Here is a 15,318-nt window from a genome sequence, read left to right on the forward strand (position 1 = left end):
GTTGTTTGCCATTCCCTTCTACCTGGGATCTTCTCAACCCAGAGATCAAACCCGTGTGTACTGCACCGGCATGTGGATTCTTTCCCACTGAGCCACCAGAGAAGCTGGTGGGATATGTTCTCCCAGGGATATCCTCCCTGGGATATGTTCCTGAGTAAATTCTACTTGTTCTGAAAGTCCATGCAAACTGTGCACCTCCTTTGTAAAAATCTCAGCTATTCTTGCCCTAGGGAGCACCTTAGAGCTTCCTCCTTAAACACTGTTGGGTTTTTACAGCTTACAAAGGGACAACCTAAAGTAAATTCTACACAAACAACACAGAAGAGCAGCGTTTTTAACAGATTTATCTTTTTGGAGTATTAGGATGGATGGGTGGGGAAAGAAGAAGGGGAACTTTTAGGAGTCTATCACAGGGGTCTCATTGTGAGAGGGCAAAGGCCTGTCTCAAAGAGTGACAGGAGGGGCAAAGAGGAAATGGTTATAAGGGTGCAATGCTGATGTAAGAGATGTGGGTTCAGTACCTGGGTGGGGAAATCCCCTAGAGGAGGGCACGGCAACCCACTCCAGTATTTTTGCCTGGAGAATCCCATGGACAAAGGAGCCTGGTGAGGTACAGTTCACAGGGTTGTCCAGAGTAGGACACGACTGAAGTGACTTAGCACACATACAAGTATATATCATTTTTAAATAAAGTTTAAACATGCTAACCGGTTCCTAAGAAAGACATTTATAGTAGTATGCTTTAGATATTTGCAAATATTCCACATGTGATCATTCCATACTTTTTTTTTTTTCCAAAATGTTAGCAAGGGTATTCAGGGAAGAATTCATTTGTCTAAATCAGGTAAGTGGAAACATGTTATTCTGTTTTTCTGAACCTTCTTTTGATCTTTGTTGACTAAGAGTGGTTGATCAATTTCAGCTCTTCTACTTCTTCTCCCTCTTCTGTCTGTCTTCCTTTTTAGTTTCCTTTCCTCCTTTTGAAGTTCCCTCCTCTTTGGGGTTTTATTTCTAGCAAGTACTCAAGTAAATGCTTTTCTTTCTCAAATACATATTTGAGCGCACTTGGGCTTTCTTTCGCTTCACTCTTCATTGAAGATCAATCGCATAACCATTTATTTGGGATAAAAAGACATTCTGATTGGTTCTTCATGCATCTGAACAGACCCACAGCTATACTATCCAGGTGGATACAACAGGCCCTCAAAGGAAACTTGAGATGGGCATAGGAACCAAATAGTCCTTCCCAAGATGGCTCATATCCCCAGTCTGAAAAATCATTTACCTAACAAAGTTAGTGACTAAGAAATAAGCAGATATTAGTACATGCTCGAGAATCAGCTCAATATTTTAATCCCAATTATGGACATGCATGCAAAAAATCCACACTTTCTCCATGAACTTTCAGCTCTAGTCAGAATTAGAATTTCCTATCTCAATTTCCAGTCTAGATCTCTATGCTGTCTTTGAAGTCTAAAGCGCTGGACAATGCCTGAGATGGTGTGCCCTTTGTACACTGCCTGAGTCACTTTTGTGCTCCCCTGAAATCTGTAGGCAGAGGCTGCAGGCACTTACTTTCCCCACAAAACTCATCTGCTTTGACCTACAGAGTATATTTGAGTCATTCCCATGCAGTCTGCCCCATCTATCTGGTGTTAGTCATATGTCTTGTCAGTGTCCATAGGGATAGCACACCTGGGTCAGTAAAACAGTACCAGATGCATATTAGGTAATTCACAGAAAATAATGTCTAGATAAACAATTGCATTCCATCAGAAAGTTCTGAACAAGCTTGATGTTACCAAAGATGAGAATGTCAACTGATAGGAGATGGTGGTATTTGGGCTCTTTAATGCCGAGTACATATTAGTAATCTGTATGCATATATAGCCATAGCAAGAATACATTAATTTGGAATATATAGAGTCATTCCAAATTACTCTTAATGCTTTTTAGAAACCATAGCACATGTAAGTGTTCAAACTTGTGCCATCAATTAATAAGTCTATGAAAATTTGACTCTGGATCTCTGATATCACCACCTTTTCAGAGATGACAATGAAATAAATTTTGGTGCTTCATGTTGTTCTTTTAAATAGTAAAGGGTCATTTCTGTAAGAAGAGTGGAATTTGTCTGCCTTGGATCAAGAAAAGATATCAAAATAATTCGGAAAGAAGTGTGGAGAGAAAGTCTAACCATGAATTCATTTTACCTACTTGGCTAACACAAAGCTCCAAACAGAGCCACTCATCCTTATGTTCTTTATAACTCATAACAGAGCTTAAGTTGGTTCAGCATGCCAGCAAAGCCCTGTTCAAATCTTAGAATGCCATGTGGGCAGTTCAAAGCCTGCCAAAGCCTATTTATAATCCATCTGAAGGCTCGGCTCATTCTCAGTGGATTTGCAAATTCAAACACAGTATAATACTGCAAAGGTCGTCAATTCTCTCACTGTTTTTCATGATAATTCTAATTCTTTTTTTGCAATAAGCAGAAAAAAGAAACTTAGCACTTCCGAGCAAAACAGCAGTAAATAAAAATGAGAACTGTAGTCAGGCCAGGTTTTGAACCACCTTAAATGCCAAAGTAACATGGGTAGAACCTAAACTCTAGGGCCAAAGCATATTTATAGAAGACTCACTTTGTAATGATATGCAAGAATGGATTATGGGCGGGGGTAATATTTTTTAAAAATAATTCAAGAAAAAAATGAAAGTCTGAATTAGGTGAGATGTAAGAAAAAAAGAGAGAGACCCAGGAGAAAACATTTAAAAACAACAAGAAAGGTTTGGTTCTTAGTCATTTTTTCAGTGATTCATCACCAGCACAAAGTTCTATTTCTTCACAGACTATTCATTTGACTCAAATTATGCTACTCCATATTACTTCTTTCAGTGTTTATCCTCTGTCCCCAATCACATATTACAATCTTGGAATGTTTATAGTATTCAGGCAGCACATATTGTGGAGCACCTAACTCAGAGGGTACCCCAAAATGTGTTCATGTTCAAAGCAGAGTGTAGAAGTAATGATAGCATAACTTGGTTATTATTGTTATATATTAAACTGGGGAGAAGTCAAATATAAAGATATCCTTTAACTAGAAACTTTTAGGGCATTAATTTGTATCATTCTGTGTTGAACACTAATTCATTCCTGGGGTCCAATAAATATTTGTTGAATAAATAAATTACATAAAATTGTATGCAAGCCAACAATAATTATGATTCAATGTAGAAATACCAACATGATTGTAATTAATAATATGGCAAGTGTTTGTCCTTTGAGTAAGTCTTATTTGCAACATGCACTAACATTTGCATATACAGTACAGTTGGTGCCTAAGATAATGTCTTAAGCATTTTTATCTACAAAAGGGTATGAGTGATATAAATCAGTATTTATGCCAACTCATTTTAGAATTCACTTGATTTTTATGGGCATGACTCCTTGTCCGTCTTTCTAAGCAACAGTGTTTAAAATCTGTCAGTCTGGCTCCTAAATAAATTCTCATTACTTCCGAAAGAGTTAACACCCTTATCCATATGTCTACATTCTTATTTAGTTGGAACATTAGAATATCTTTAGAAAACACATTGATTATTTATTAAAGATGTCTGTAAGTGCAAAGCAGTGTATAACAGTCTGCTATGTAGGCAAATGTCAATTTAAAAAATAGCCTGTTACTTTGTCCTGTTGGTGACTCTTAAAAATATTTACATGAAAATGAATTAGATCCATTATTTTAATATTTCTGAATAACTGTGTTTCTCATATAATTCAACTTCCTAGCTCATTATTTACACCAAAACTGCCCTACTTCCTTTTTCACTTCCTTTATGTAGATATCTTCTTCCTTCTGGAGTCACATCTTTTTGTCTTTTCATACTGCCAACAAAAGTCTGTATAGTCAAAGCTATGGTTTTTCCAGTAGTCATGTAGAGATGTGAGAGTCTGAACATAAAGAAGGCTGAGTGCCGAATAACTGAGGCTTTTGAATTGTGGCGCTGGAGAAGACTCTTGAGAGTCCTGTGGATTGCAAGGAGATCAAATCAATCAATCCTAAAGGAAATCAACCCTGAATATTCATTGGAAGTGCTCAAGGTGAAGCTGCAATACTTTGGCCACCTGATGTGAAGACCTGACTCACTGGAAAAGACCTTGATGCTTGGAAAGATTGAGGGCAAGAGGAGAAGGGGGTGACAGTGGATGAGATGGCTGGATGACATTAGTGACTCAACAGACATGAATCTGAGCAAACTCTGAGTGAAGACAGGGAAACCTGGCATGCTTCAGTCCATTGAGTAGCAAAGAGTGGGAAATGATTTAGCAACTGAACAACAACAATGTAGACAGCTTTAGATACAGTTATCAGAATTAGTTATTTAATCTAATCTCTAATGTAACACTCAAGAGCTATTCCTTTTAATGAATAAAAATGAAGGAAAAATAAAATCTATAAAACATTACCCCAAAAGCAACAACAAAACACAAATTATAGTGGGAGTTTTTCAGCATCTCTATATGGCATCTCCAATTGGCCACATGTAGATCATTCTGAAAAGATGTTTTATCACATGTCAATGCTATTGAAGCCAAACCATGCCATATTTTAATATTCTGATTATTATGTGCCAGGCTTTGTGCTAAGTGCTGGTGATTTAGTATTTATATCAATGATGAATGAGTATTTTACCTTTATAGACTTTACAGCTTACTAGAGCAGAAAAGCAATTAAATAAGGAATCACACTATATTGAGGCAAGGGACATCTCATAGCAATGTCACTAATTAACAATAATTGTTTTTAACTAACAATAATTGTACTTCTGGTGTAACTTTGTCCACCTTATCCATAAACCACAAAATCAGATAACAGGATTGTTTGCCAATGTGAAAGAAATTTATTGGCAATTCAGAGACGTTTCAGTTAAAGAGTGCAACCGAGCATGTGGTGAGAATAACATGCTCACTATCTTGATAGTTAATGGCTAAAAAATCCTGCAGAGAACTTTCAGTAGAAGATTTTAAAACCCAGATTCCTAAACACGGGGGGGCGGGGTGGGGAAGCCAGTATCCATGGAGTTGAAGTGGAGAAGAGACGACAAGGCTTCTTCTTCCTCTGGCTTCATGGAAGTTATACTGTTCCCCACACTAAAATTCAAAGAATTTATGAAGTATATTTGTTAGTTGTCAGACTCCTGGAATGATTTTTTTTATCTTCTTCTGTCGTTTCCGCTATAGCTGAGTAAAACCTGATGAATTTCATGGTAAATATAAGACAAACATTTTATCCTGGAACTTCAGCTGACTATTCTCACTTTTGGCATATTTGCATTTATTAAAATTCAGGTTTGGGACACTACATTTTGTCTGCGGGCTTTTTGCTTTAATTAACAGAGTAGATATATGTGTGGCAAGAATTGAAATTCTGAGTTTCCTTAAATATGGAGAAGTTATTCCTTGTTACCATATCCTTACCAAGCCATCAACTGTCACTTCAAGGTTGCTAAGAAAGGAGGTTTGGGAACAGAATGAGATGTTAAGCAGATGAGGGTTTTTGCTGGTTTTGTTCATTAACCAGTTTCCTAGAAATACATCTTTTTATGGCATTCTACTAAGAATGTCTGGACTGTTTTTTTTTTAATTTAAGCAAATTTAGAATAATTATATTAATAAATAATAGTATATGAAACACTGCTGATGTGCTCTTATGCCTGTTTATATCTTACTAAAACTCACTGGAAGCAATCAAGTATAAGAAGACATAGATACAGAGAAAGAATTCCCAAGCACTCTACCAGATGAAGCTCTAATACTCTCTAATGTGCTAATGAGAGAGCTCCTGGGACAGACCTAAAGTGACAATGTGCTGACCTCTCATTCTCCAAAGGGAATGTCCGTCTCTACCCGAGACAGCCCTCTGAAAGCAACATGTAAGCTTTACCTGCAAGTTAGGGAGCACTTTTGACAAAAGAAGTACTCTACTTCAACTGAGGTGACTTTATCTTTCATCCCAATTTCAACAATGGGAAAATGTGACTCTTCAGTTTATGAAAAGTTATCCTTTAATTGGAAGTACTTTTCCTTTCTTAGTGGTATACTGAGCATAATAATGCACCTTTACATTGATGACACCTTAGAATGGATGAAATATGATTGCTCTCAACCTGTAGGGGTTTCAGATATGGTAGCAATAAATATTGGGAATATAGTAGGTCAAATGAAAGCCCTGTGGATTTCCTCTGAATAAAGATGCAGCAGAATAGTTAGTTTCCCACATGTGAGGCTGAACCTTGGCCCCCTTTGACCTTACTAGCACATCTGCACAGATAGGTAGCTCTATCTTCTGTAATAGCACCTCGGAATATAAATGCCAGGATCTTGTTTCCATAAATAATGCAGGCATGAGGGCTATTTTACCTTGATTGCTTATTCTCCATTCTCCAAAGTTTATAGCTTATACCCAAATGATGTAACCTTACCATTTGCATTAATTCATGAATTAAGTTCCCTGGAGTGGTTTCCTTTCATTGGTATGCATGTAAATAGCACCAAAGCTGGCATAAAAATGAATGAACTATTTACTTTAGGAGCTTATGCATAGGAAAAAAATCAAGCAAATGCTTAAGTTTATTAAAATAAAATTAAAGCTCTAAAGTCTTAAATACTGAAGATAGTGTCTAAAATTGGTGGTGCTAAAGTTTGAAAAATATAAACTAGAAACAAACTGAAGATGGAAGAAATAACTGTGGAGAACTTTTTGATGGCACTTCCCACCAACCAAAATATAGTCTGATTCTGGTACCACTATGGAGTTTAGGAGACTATCTAGTATTAAGTTAAACCAATCAGGAAAATAGTAGTTCCAAGCATCTGGGGTTTAGGCGGCAGATGAATATACATTTTAAACCTGCCTTTTGTTAGTGACAATACCTGTTCCCACTTTTATAGCACTGAGTATAATTGCCTTGTAATATGAACAGTTTCACATTTTATGCATTTTGACAATAAATTCCTCAAAAAACAATAACTGTCCAATTTGACCATGTCTCTTTGAAATACCTTCCAACAGATGTCTCTACCAACAGCCCCATAAGAATTAACCCTAGATTCACCAATCTTACCCATGAGAATTCTGTAGAACTTCCCACATTGCCCCTTCCAGGCAGCCAGTTGCAGTTTTAATTCCAACTATTCCTTATCTTGGAGAATGTTGGTCTTACCAAATACATCTCAATTTCAGAATCTAGATTTGCTCCTAATTTTGAAGCTGTTGTGGTTTCTGCTTAGTTTTTTTTTTTTTTTTTTTTCATTTTTAAGACATACAATACAGCATAGCTTTCTTTCTCCATGTTTCAGTTGCTTTAGAGAACCAAACTGAAAGATTCAGTTTTAAATAATCTGTTTATATCAGCATATTTTAACTTTTGGCAAGTTGCCTTTTTGCCCCCCTGGATGTCTTTGCTATATCAAAATATCAAACTCAAACTAATGTGAGTTATTTAAGGAGGGGAATTCACAATTCTAATTGCCACAAAATTGGACTTGATCCAAAAAAGTAGCAAAAGAGAGAACTGAAGAGTGGACTGCTAAAAAGAGTGGCCTGAAGGACTAGGGGATCTGTATACAACTGTTATCATTCCATTTGAAAAAACCTGAAGAAGGAAATGGCAACCCACTCCAGTGTTCTTGCCTGGAGAATCCCAGGGACAGGGGAGCCTGGTGGGCTGCTGTCTATGGGGTCGCACAGAGTCGGACACGACTGAAGCAACTTAGCAGCGCAACAGCAGCAGAGAGGCCAAAAAGCAAATTATTCTTTCAACAAAAAAACTGCAGCTAGCAACACTTTCTGTTCTGATTCACAGACAGAAGAACTTCAAGACAGCTGCTTTGCAGAATCCTATATTGTTCCACATAAGACCATCCACTGCCTCAAAGTAATTTGCTAAGTGGTGCTGGTGGAAGGACCACTGTGAATTGGCACTGGGCCAAGACACTTGGCCGTGCCTATCACCTGGAGGCCACTTCAATGTTACAAGAACAGCACACCTGATGTTTCTGGATTCTTACCACATGGTGCAGCCATAAATGGGTAGCAATGAAATAGATGAAACCTGTTTTACGGGATAGTTCCATTTGGCCATGTATATAGAGAATAGTCACAAGACTACTGCGTGAGAAAAAGCTTAAAAGAGATTGTATTTAACACACACTATCTATGAAAGCTAGAGTTATTAAAAGCACATCAGCCTAAAACAGAATTTTATTCAAATGCCTCAACACACCTCTACCTTCTGATCATACATTACATTGGGTTGGCCAAAAAGTTTACTCGGGTTTTTTCCATATCATCTTCCAAAAAACCCAAATAGATTTTTTGGCCAACCCAATAATAGATTTATTGATACAGCTGACAGAATGGTTGGCATATGCTGAAAGTTACTATGCAGAGATCCATAGCTCATTTATATCAACTGTCCAACATCCTTTCAAGGAAAAAGACTATGTAATTTGGAACAAAACATAAGTCTGTATTTCTAAACAACTCATTCAAATGATGTTTCAATATATTCACAACTAAAGCACTCCATTTCCATTCATAAAAGACTCAAATGTACTTTACCATTTTAGTAAGGTAACATGATCTAACCAAGTAGCCATATGCTGAAACAAAGCTCAAAGGAACTCTTAATCTGAATATCTTTCTTTTATTAAACATTTTCAAAGATTTGGCAATATATACAAGAAATGTCTCATATACGCTAATCTCAAATTATCAAATTTATAGAAACAATCCATAATCTATAATGTCAATAAGTGCAAAGTATTTTCAGATATCCCACATAAATAAGGAAAAAGTACTAATCACTAAAATATGGGGAAATTATATTTAAGACTTTACTAGTTGATAATTTGATGTTCTTTAAGAAAACATACCTTTGGAACTTTAAGCATTTAAAGTAAAATAGAAAAGTTGCTACCATGTGTTCTTTTTTGCACACTAACACATTACAAGTTTGTTAGCTAACTTTTAATTTCCAACTACTAAGAAAAACATTTTCCTGATTGCAAAATAACCTATTAAGAATATAATGGCAAATAACCTATTAAGAATATAATGACAAAGTGCTGACTTGAAATTTGAGAATAGTGGGCTATAGTGGACATTAATAATGAAAGTCTGGGAGTCCCTTACTAGGAAAAAAGAAAAAGTTTTGTTTATTATTTACCCTTATTAATAGACCTGAGATTTATTCTATATTTCAGTAGAAATATAGATCAATGCAGGTAAATATAAATATAAATATAAATATAAATCAATGCAGGTAAGGACGGAAAGTGGAAGGAAGGAGGAAAGAAGGATTTACAAATACCTGAGCATTTAATGAAAGACATCTATACTGTAGACGTTGACTGTTTTCCCTTCTCATACAACCTTCTGTTGCTTCAAATAGTTAAAATACAAGCTTTCAGATTTTACACCTAGCTCTTACTGACTCATGAAGATTATAATTAAAAGGAAAATCTTCCCATTTATCAAAATCACAAACTAATCTGAAGAATCAAAATAAATTTGAGTTTGTTTGGTACTTGACTCCAACCATAAATATTACTAATGCTTTGTTAAAATAACAATGATAATAATGAATGACAAAGACCTAAGTGCCTATACTGGAGGCTTCCAGTTTTTGTTTTTTTTAGTAACCAACTCTTGGCAGATTTAGCAACTATTAAAGCACCTACCAATAAAATCTCAAAAGGGGTTTATAATTCAAAAAACATGGCTATTTGGGGCTTCTATCTGAAGAAGTTCTCTGCATCAGAAAAGGGCTGATTCATCTGAATACTCATTTCTGAACACGTTTAAATTGCATCATCTTTAAAATGGTGAGTTCACTATTAAGGGACCAGTATAGGGAGATAGAAAAAATTTACTTCTTGGCTTTGTGTCTTACATAAATTTTACTTATCCCTCAGGTAGACAAATGTTAATTCTGTTTTTACTTATTAGACTAGCACACACAATTTAGTCACAAAAAGGGATTCTGTGTATTTCTAAAGTCCAGGTTCTCTCTTACTCTCCTCCATTTCTAAATATTTTGCCTGGAACTGTCTTGGCACCTTTCATCACTCGGCTGGCTCTCCGTCATCCATGGTTGTCTGTGATGCCTACGTCCATTGGTCCATTTGCTAAAGTCTTTTTAACTCATCTTCCCCCATAAACTGTAACAGCCTTGAGGACAGGGTTCTTGTCTTTCTTTCCTTTGGGTTCCCAGTCTTGCTAAGTTTCTGGCACATGGTAAACATTCACCAAGTGTTAACAGATCCCGACCCCATCTTGAGCTTTTTATTTTAGAGAACTAAAATAAAAATTTACATTTTGTAAAAAGTCAGGCTTGGAACTCATTATCAACCAATCTTTCATTATGTTGGGCTTTCACCTAAAAAAGTGAGTGTAACGCTTAGTTCTCACAGATACACTAGAAAATAAAACGATGGCAAAATGTAAAGTTTTTCAAAACCATGTTAGGACAACAAAAGAGACTAATATAATCCACTGGTTTTGAATTTTTTACAAAAAGTAACACAGATATACACTTAACAGCATACATCTCCGTAAAAGGTGTGGATCCATAATGTATATAGAGGGAAATCACGTGTAGCAGTTAATTAAAAGTTAATGCTTAGAAAAACTAGCATGCTATGCTTAATTAAGGCAACAAACAAGATGAAGACAGATTCCTGGAGTTTATTTGGGACAGCCAACTGGAGGTTCGATAGTAGATCAGACAGTAAAGAATCTGCCCACAGTGTGAAAGAAGCGGGTTCAACGGCTGGGTCAGGAAGATCCCCTGGAGAGGGAAATGGCACCCCGCTCCAGCACTCTTGCCGGAGAATCCTGTGGACAGAGGAGCTCAGCGGGCTGCAGGCCGTGGGCTCACAGAGTCGGACACGACTGAGTCGCTACCACTTTGCCTTCGTCGGAGGTTGGGTGGGGGAGGCGGTGAGAGGACAGTGCTGCTGTAACTGGATTATGCTCGGCTCCCTGGTAAGAGGACCCCTGGGGAAGATGTCCCTGGGGGAAATATTTGCTTATGGAGCATCTGAGCATGACCTGCAATAAAGTGGCAAATTATGCCTAGATCAGACACACTAATACCCACTCTTTCTTTTGGATTAGAGAGCACAGAAATGCTTCCTCCCTAGGGCAAAACTGAGAGCAGAAAAATGTTTTTCCTTCCACCTACAGTAAATATTTGAGGAAGTTTAGGAGCAAATTGATTTTCAAAATAAAAACAAAACAGCCTTTCTATGCACTATTCAGGGTCTCTAGAGGTACCCTGGGCCGGTTGGAGGATGCTGTCTCAGAATTTGAAAAAAAAAAAATAAATTGGTTTCTTTGTCCTTCTGGCTTTTCCAAACTAAAATTTATCTCAGAGAGCCTTATAGGCAGAACTACCAAACAGGCAACTGCCTCTTGCCCAAAGACATATTCTAGTCTCAACAGAAAATCTCCCCACAATTTAAACCCTCCCTGGGGAAGCAACAGAGATGACCGTGGGCAATCTGGCTCTACACCTATAATCTGTATTGGCCAAGACAAAGTGAGCTTTATTAGTCACTTTAATACTATGAAGGTCACCCAAATTATGATTTTTACTACAATTAGCTTACAGCACAGTCATAAACATCTCAGCTGCAGCACAGTTCTACTGGAATGAAATTCTTTCATAATTCAGAAATATCATAAAAACTACTTTCACTGTGATCTTTAATACAAAATGGACAGTTACCAATATAACTGAGGGCAGGAACATGGACATAAAGGATGTCCTTTGGAAAAATATTGGAACATAAAACCTTATATGAATCATAAATAAAATTTACAAGCAATGTAACTCTGAGGAGAAGGCACACTAGATATGGATCTCCCTAGAAGTGCTGATTCTCAAGATAACTACCTCGTTGACTCTTGTTTAATCTGATATTAGTATTATCAATAGCAAGAGTCAATCTTTTAATTCTCTTTTTAAGGATAGCAAGTAAGCAAATTAGATGACAATATATTCATACATATCTTGAGGCCTGAAAAAAAGTCTCCTTTGAAATATATTAAATAACAATGTATTTAAAAAACTTATTAAATAACATTAAATGTATCGACATGTTTTGTAAAATTTTTAAATGCATAGACTACCATTGCTCTTCATCTAAGCTGGTCAGACTGAACTGAATATCTATTACCATATTGATTCCCTTATAACTATCAAAATGAGCTTTTCATACCCCAGGTGTATTATCACTTCTTATAACAAAATGAATTAGATTAACTAGCACAATATAACTGTGACAGAAGATGATGTGGCTGGAGATAGGTAAATTCCCTTGTGCCCTAAGAACCTCTTTAGGAAAGTTAATTACAATAATATGTCTCAACTGTTGAGTGAGTTTTTACAGGCCATAAAGTATGCTAAGTTTGTTATGTAATTTATTCTATTTATCTTCACAAAATACCCTTAAGATAGAGGTGTTATCATCCCTGTTTTACCAAATAGGGACAAAATGTTTAGCGAGTTTATGCAATGTGTCTGGATTCTCAAAGGGGGGGAACTACAGAATTGAGGCTCAGTCAGTATTTAAAGGACACAACTGACCACAGAAGATTACTCGCAAATCTTTTTTTGAATCTACCCAACCTGCAGACAGCGAGGCTTTTTCCTCCCTCCCACTACTGACTTTTTTTATGATCTTAGAAATATTTTCAGTTTAACAAGTTTCAGTGGACCTAGCCAATCCCCATGTTAATTGTTCAGCATGACATAGCTCTCTCTTCCTGTGGCTTTGAAAGCCCCCCAAACTCCAGGTTTTCTTCTCTACCTATCCTTCAAGATCTTTCCAAGCCTCCTCCTCCTCCCCACCCATTATTTGCCATTAGAGGACCTCTTTTCTATCCTCACAGCACACTCCTTTCCTACCTGATCCCGTTCCTGCCTGTGACTTCAAATATCATCTCCATGCCACCAAATTCAAATGGCACAACTCGTCTGAAAGAGGAGGGCCACTCAGGGAACAGGAGAGTCAAGCGTGTATGTACGCATTGCTTATGCTAACCACAGGATAACTGTGGAGTTTTAAACTTTATTAAATCACACACGAATAAAAATGACCACTTTCTTGGATAAAAATTGGTTCCAATTAACCTTTTAGGAAAAATGAAGAACTCTGCTGCCTTTCTTTACTATATACTATCTGTACCATCTATTTTCACTTTGTTATTAAAACACACAATAGGGGGCTTCCCTGGTGGTCCAGTGGTTAAGAATCCGCCTTGCAACGCAAGGGACACTGGTTCAATTCCTGGTCTGGGAAGATCTCACATGCTGGGAGCAACTAAGCCCATGCACCACTACTGAGCCTGCGCTCTGGAGCCTGCGGAACCGGGAGCCCAGGCTTCTCAGAAAGAAGCCACCACCACCGAGAAGCCCGCCCACCACAATGAAGAGCAACCTTACTTGCTGCAACGACAAAAAGCCTGCGTGCATCAAGGAGGACCCTGCGCAGCCAAAAATAAACAAACAAACCTTTCTTAGAAAAACACACTGTGTATATCCATGAAAGCATTCTAGGGATATCCATGATCATTTCCTTAAGTCTATGACTTGGAAGATACTGTACTTACATTTTTTGAGACATTTTATTTTACTATTTCAAATCCAACTGGCTAATTATTTCACTGAAATCAACTGTGACCTTGCAGTCAGGGTGTATGAAGAGCTTGTCTAAAGTGCAACTAATATCCAGTCTAACATATGAGAAAAATTTTCTAAGACAGTCACATAATAAGCATCAAATGTTTGGATGAGCTGTGGGGGCCACAAGGGGTTCAGAGAAAGGCAAGCTGATGTCAATGTCAGAGCCAGTTGGGGCCTTATCTCCTCTATGAAATCCTTCATTGTAGCATTGAGAAAGCTGATAGTTGTACGGTGAGTCCTTTCCTCAACAGCCACAGTCCTCAAACTTAAAGTACCCTTTTAAAGTAATTTTTAAAAAACCATGTACCCCTCACAGAGGTGTATATTTAATTCATTAATGTAAGTTTAAAAATTTAATTTTAATTTTGAGATGAACATTTAATTTTTCATGGTGCATTTAAATAGCAAGGACTATGAGTTGTGCCACATTAAAAATTATGTTTTGGAATAAAACTCACATAAGCATTTTAATTAATCCAGAGTTATCTAAATACTAGGGAGAATGACATAAACAAGATTTTATTTACAGCTTGAAGTTTTATTTTATTCCTATTTGTTTCTGAAAGCATAATTTCTATCCTATTCTCACTGAATTTTACATTACTGTAATAAGTTTTATGCCTGAAAGTCTTTCTATTGATATTTCTCTGCAATAAAAATATGCAGAAATGACTTTAAAAACTCAAGACCATATAAGTGTAAAAATAACTGTCTTCTGGATTTAATTGCAATTAAAATTATTTGAAGGGCACAATTAACAAAACAAAACATATCTGAAGTTGTGGTGATTATTAAACAGATCACAATTACTAGAAATTAATCTCTTAATGAAATGGATAACTTGGCCTTTTTCCATTTATATCATGTATTCCATGGTGACCATTACTTAGTGCTAAAAGGAGACAGGACCCAGCATCAACTTTCTTCCATTTTCAGTTTGTTATTGTCTTTATTACTGTAACTGTGGAGATTCTTTGTTTACATAAATAAATAGATGGAAATGGAAGAAACGCCTTCCATTATAGCAGTGTCACTCAAATCCTTGAACTCCTCAGCTACATGCCAGAAGTCAGTGATCTCTCATCAAAAATTATTTTAATCATATATTGGCTGACAACTCAATTAGGCCCTTCTGCAACTTTGCTTAAATAGAGGATTGTAAATCACTTGACTTGCAAATAGATTTGTTACACAGTCAGAGCCATTTCACCTGTCAACACTAAAACCAAATTGTCTTACTTTTTTACGGTGGTGGAGGGCGAAGGGTGGAGGGAGGTGGGTATCTTCGAAGGTCTGAGTCTATATACCAGTGGGAAAGCCTCATATAACCCCAGGGAATACAGTTTAAAGTCCACTACACAATAGCGTGACGGCAATTTACACTAAATGTATATATGTTCACTTCTGAAATATACTACTAAGTCAAACTAGAGCACACCAATTTGAATCAAATAACTTCAACTGAAGATCTCCCAAGGATCTTCCTTTATTATCAGCAAATAAACATACACACATTAACGGTTCAAATATCTATTGCAATTCAGTTAAGACAAGTTATGC

At 36.7% G+C, this 15,318-nt stretch overlaps 1 protein-coding gene across 3 annotated transcripts in view; it reads right to left on the minus strand.

The window, feature by feature from the left end:
• NKAIN2 (sodium/potassium transporting ATPase interacting 2) overlaps positions 1-15,318 on the minus strand; it is a 1,117,882-nt gene that overhangs the window by 889,933 nt on the left and 212,631 nt on the right. The gene's annotated exons all lie outside the window — the stretch shown is intronic.

The sequence above is a fragment of the Odocoileus virginianus genome, chromosome 19 (assembly GCF_023699985.2).
Source record: "Odocoileus virginianus isolate 20LAN1187 ecotype Illinois chromosome 19, Ovbor_1.2, whole genome shotgun sequence".
Classification (NCBI taxonomy): domain Eukaryota; kingdom Metazoa; phylum Chordata; class Mammalia; order Artiodactyla; family Cervidae; genus Odocoileus; species Odocoileus virginianus.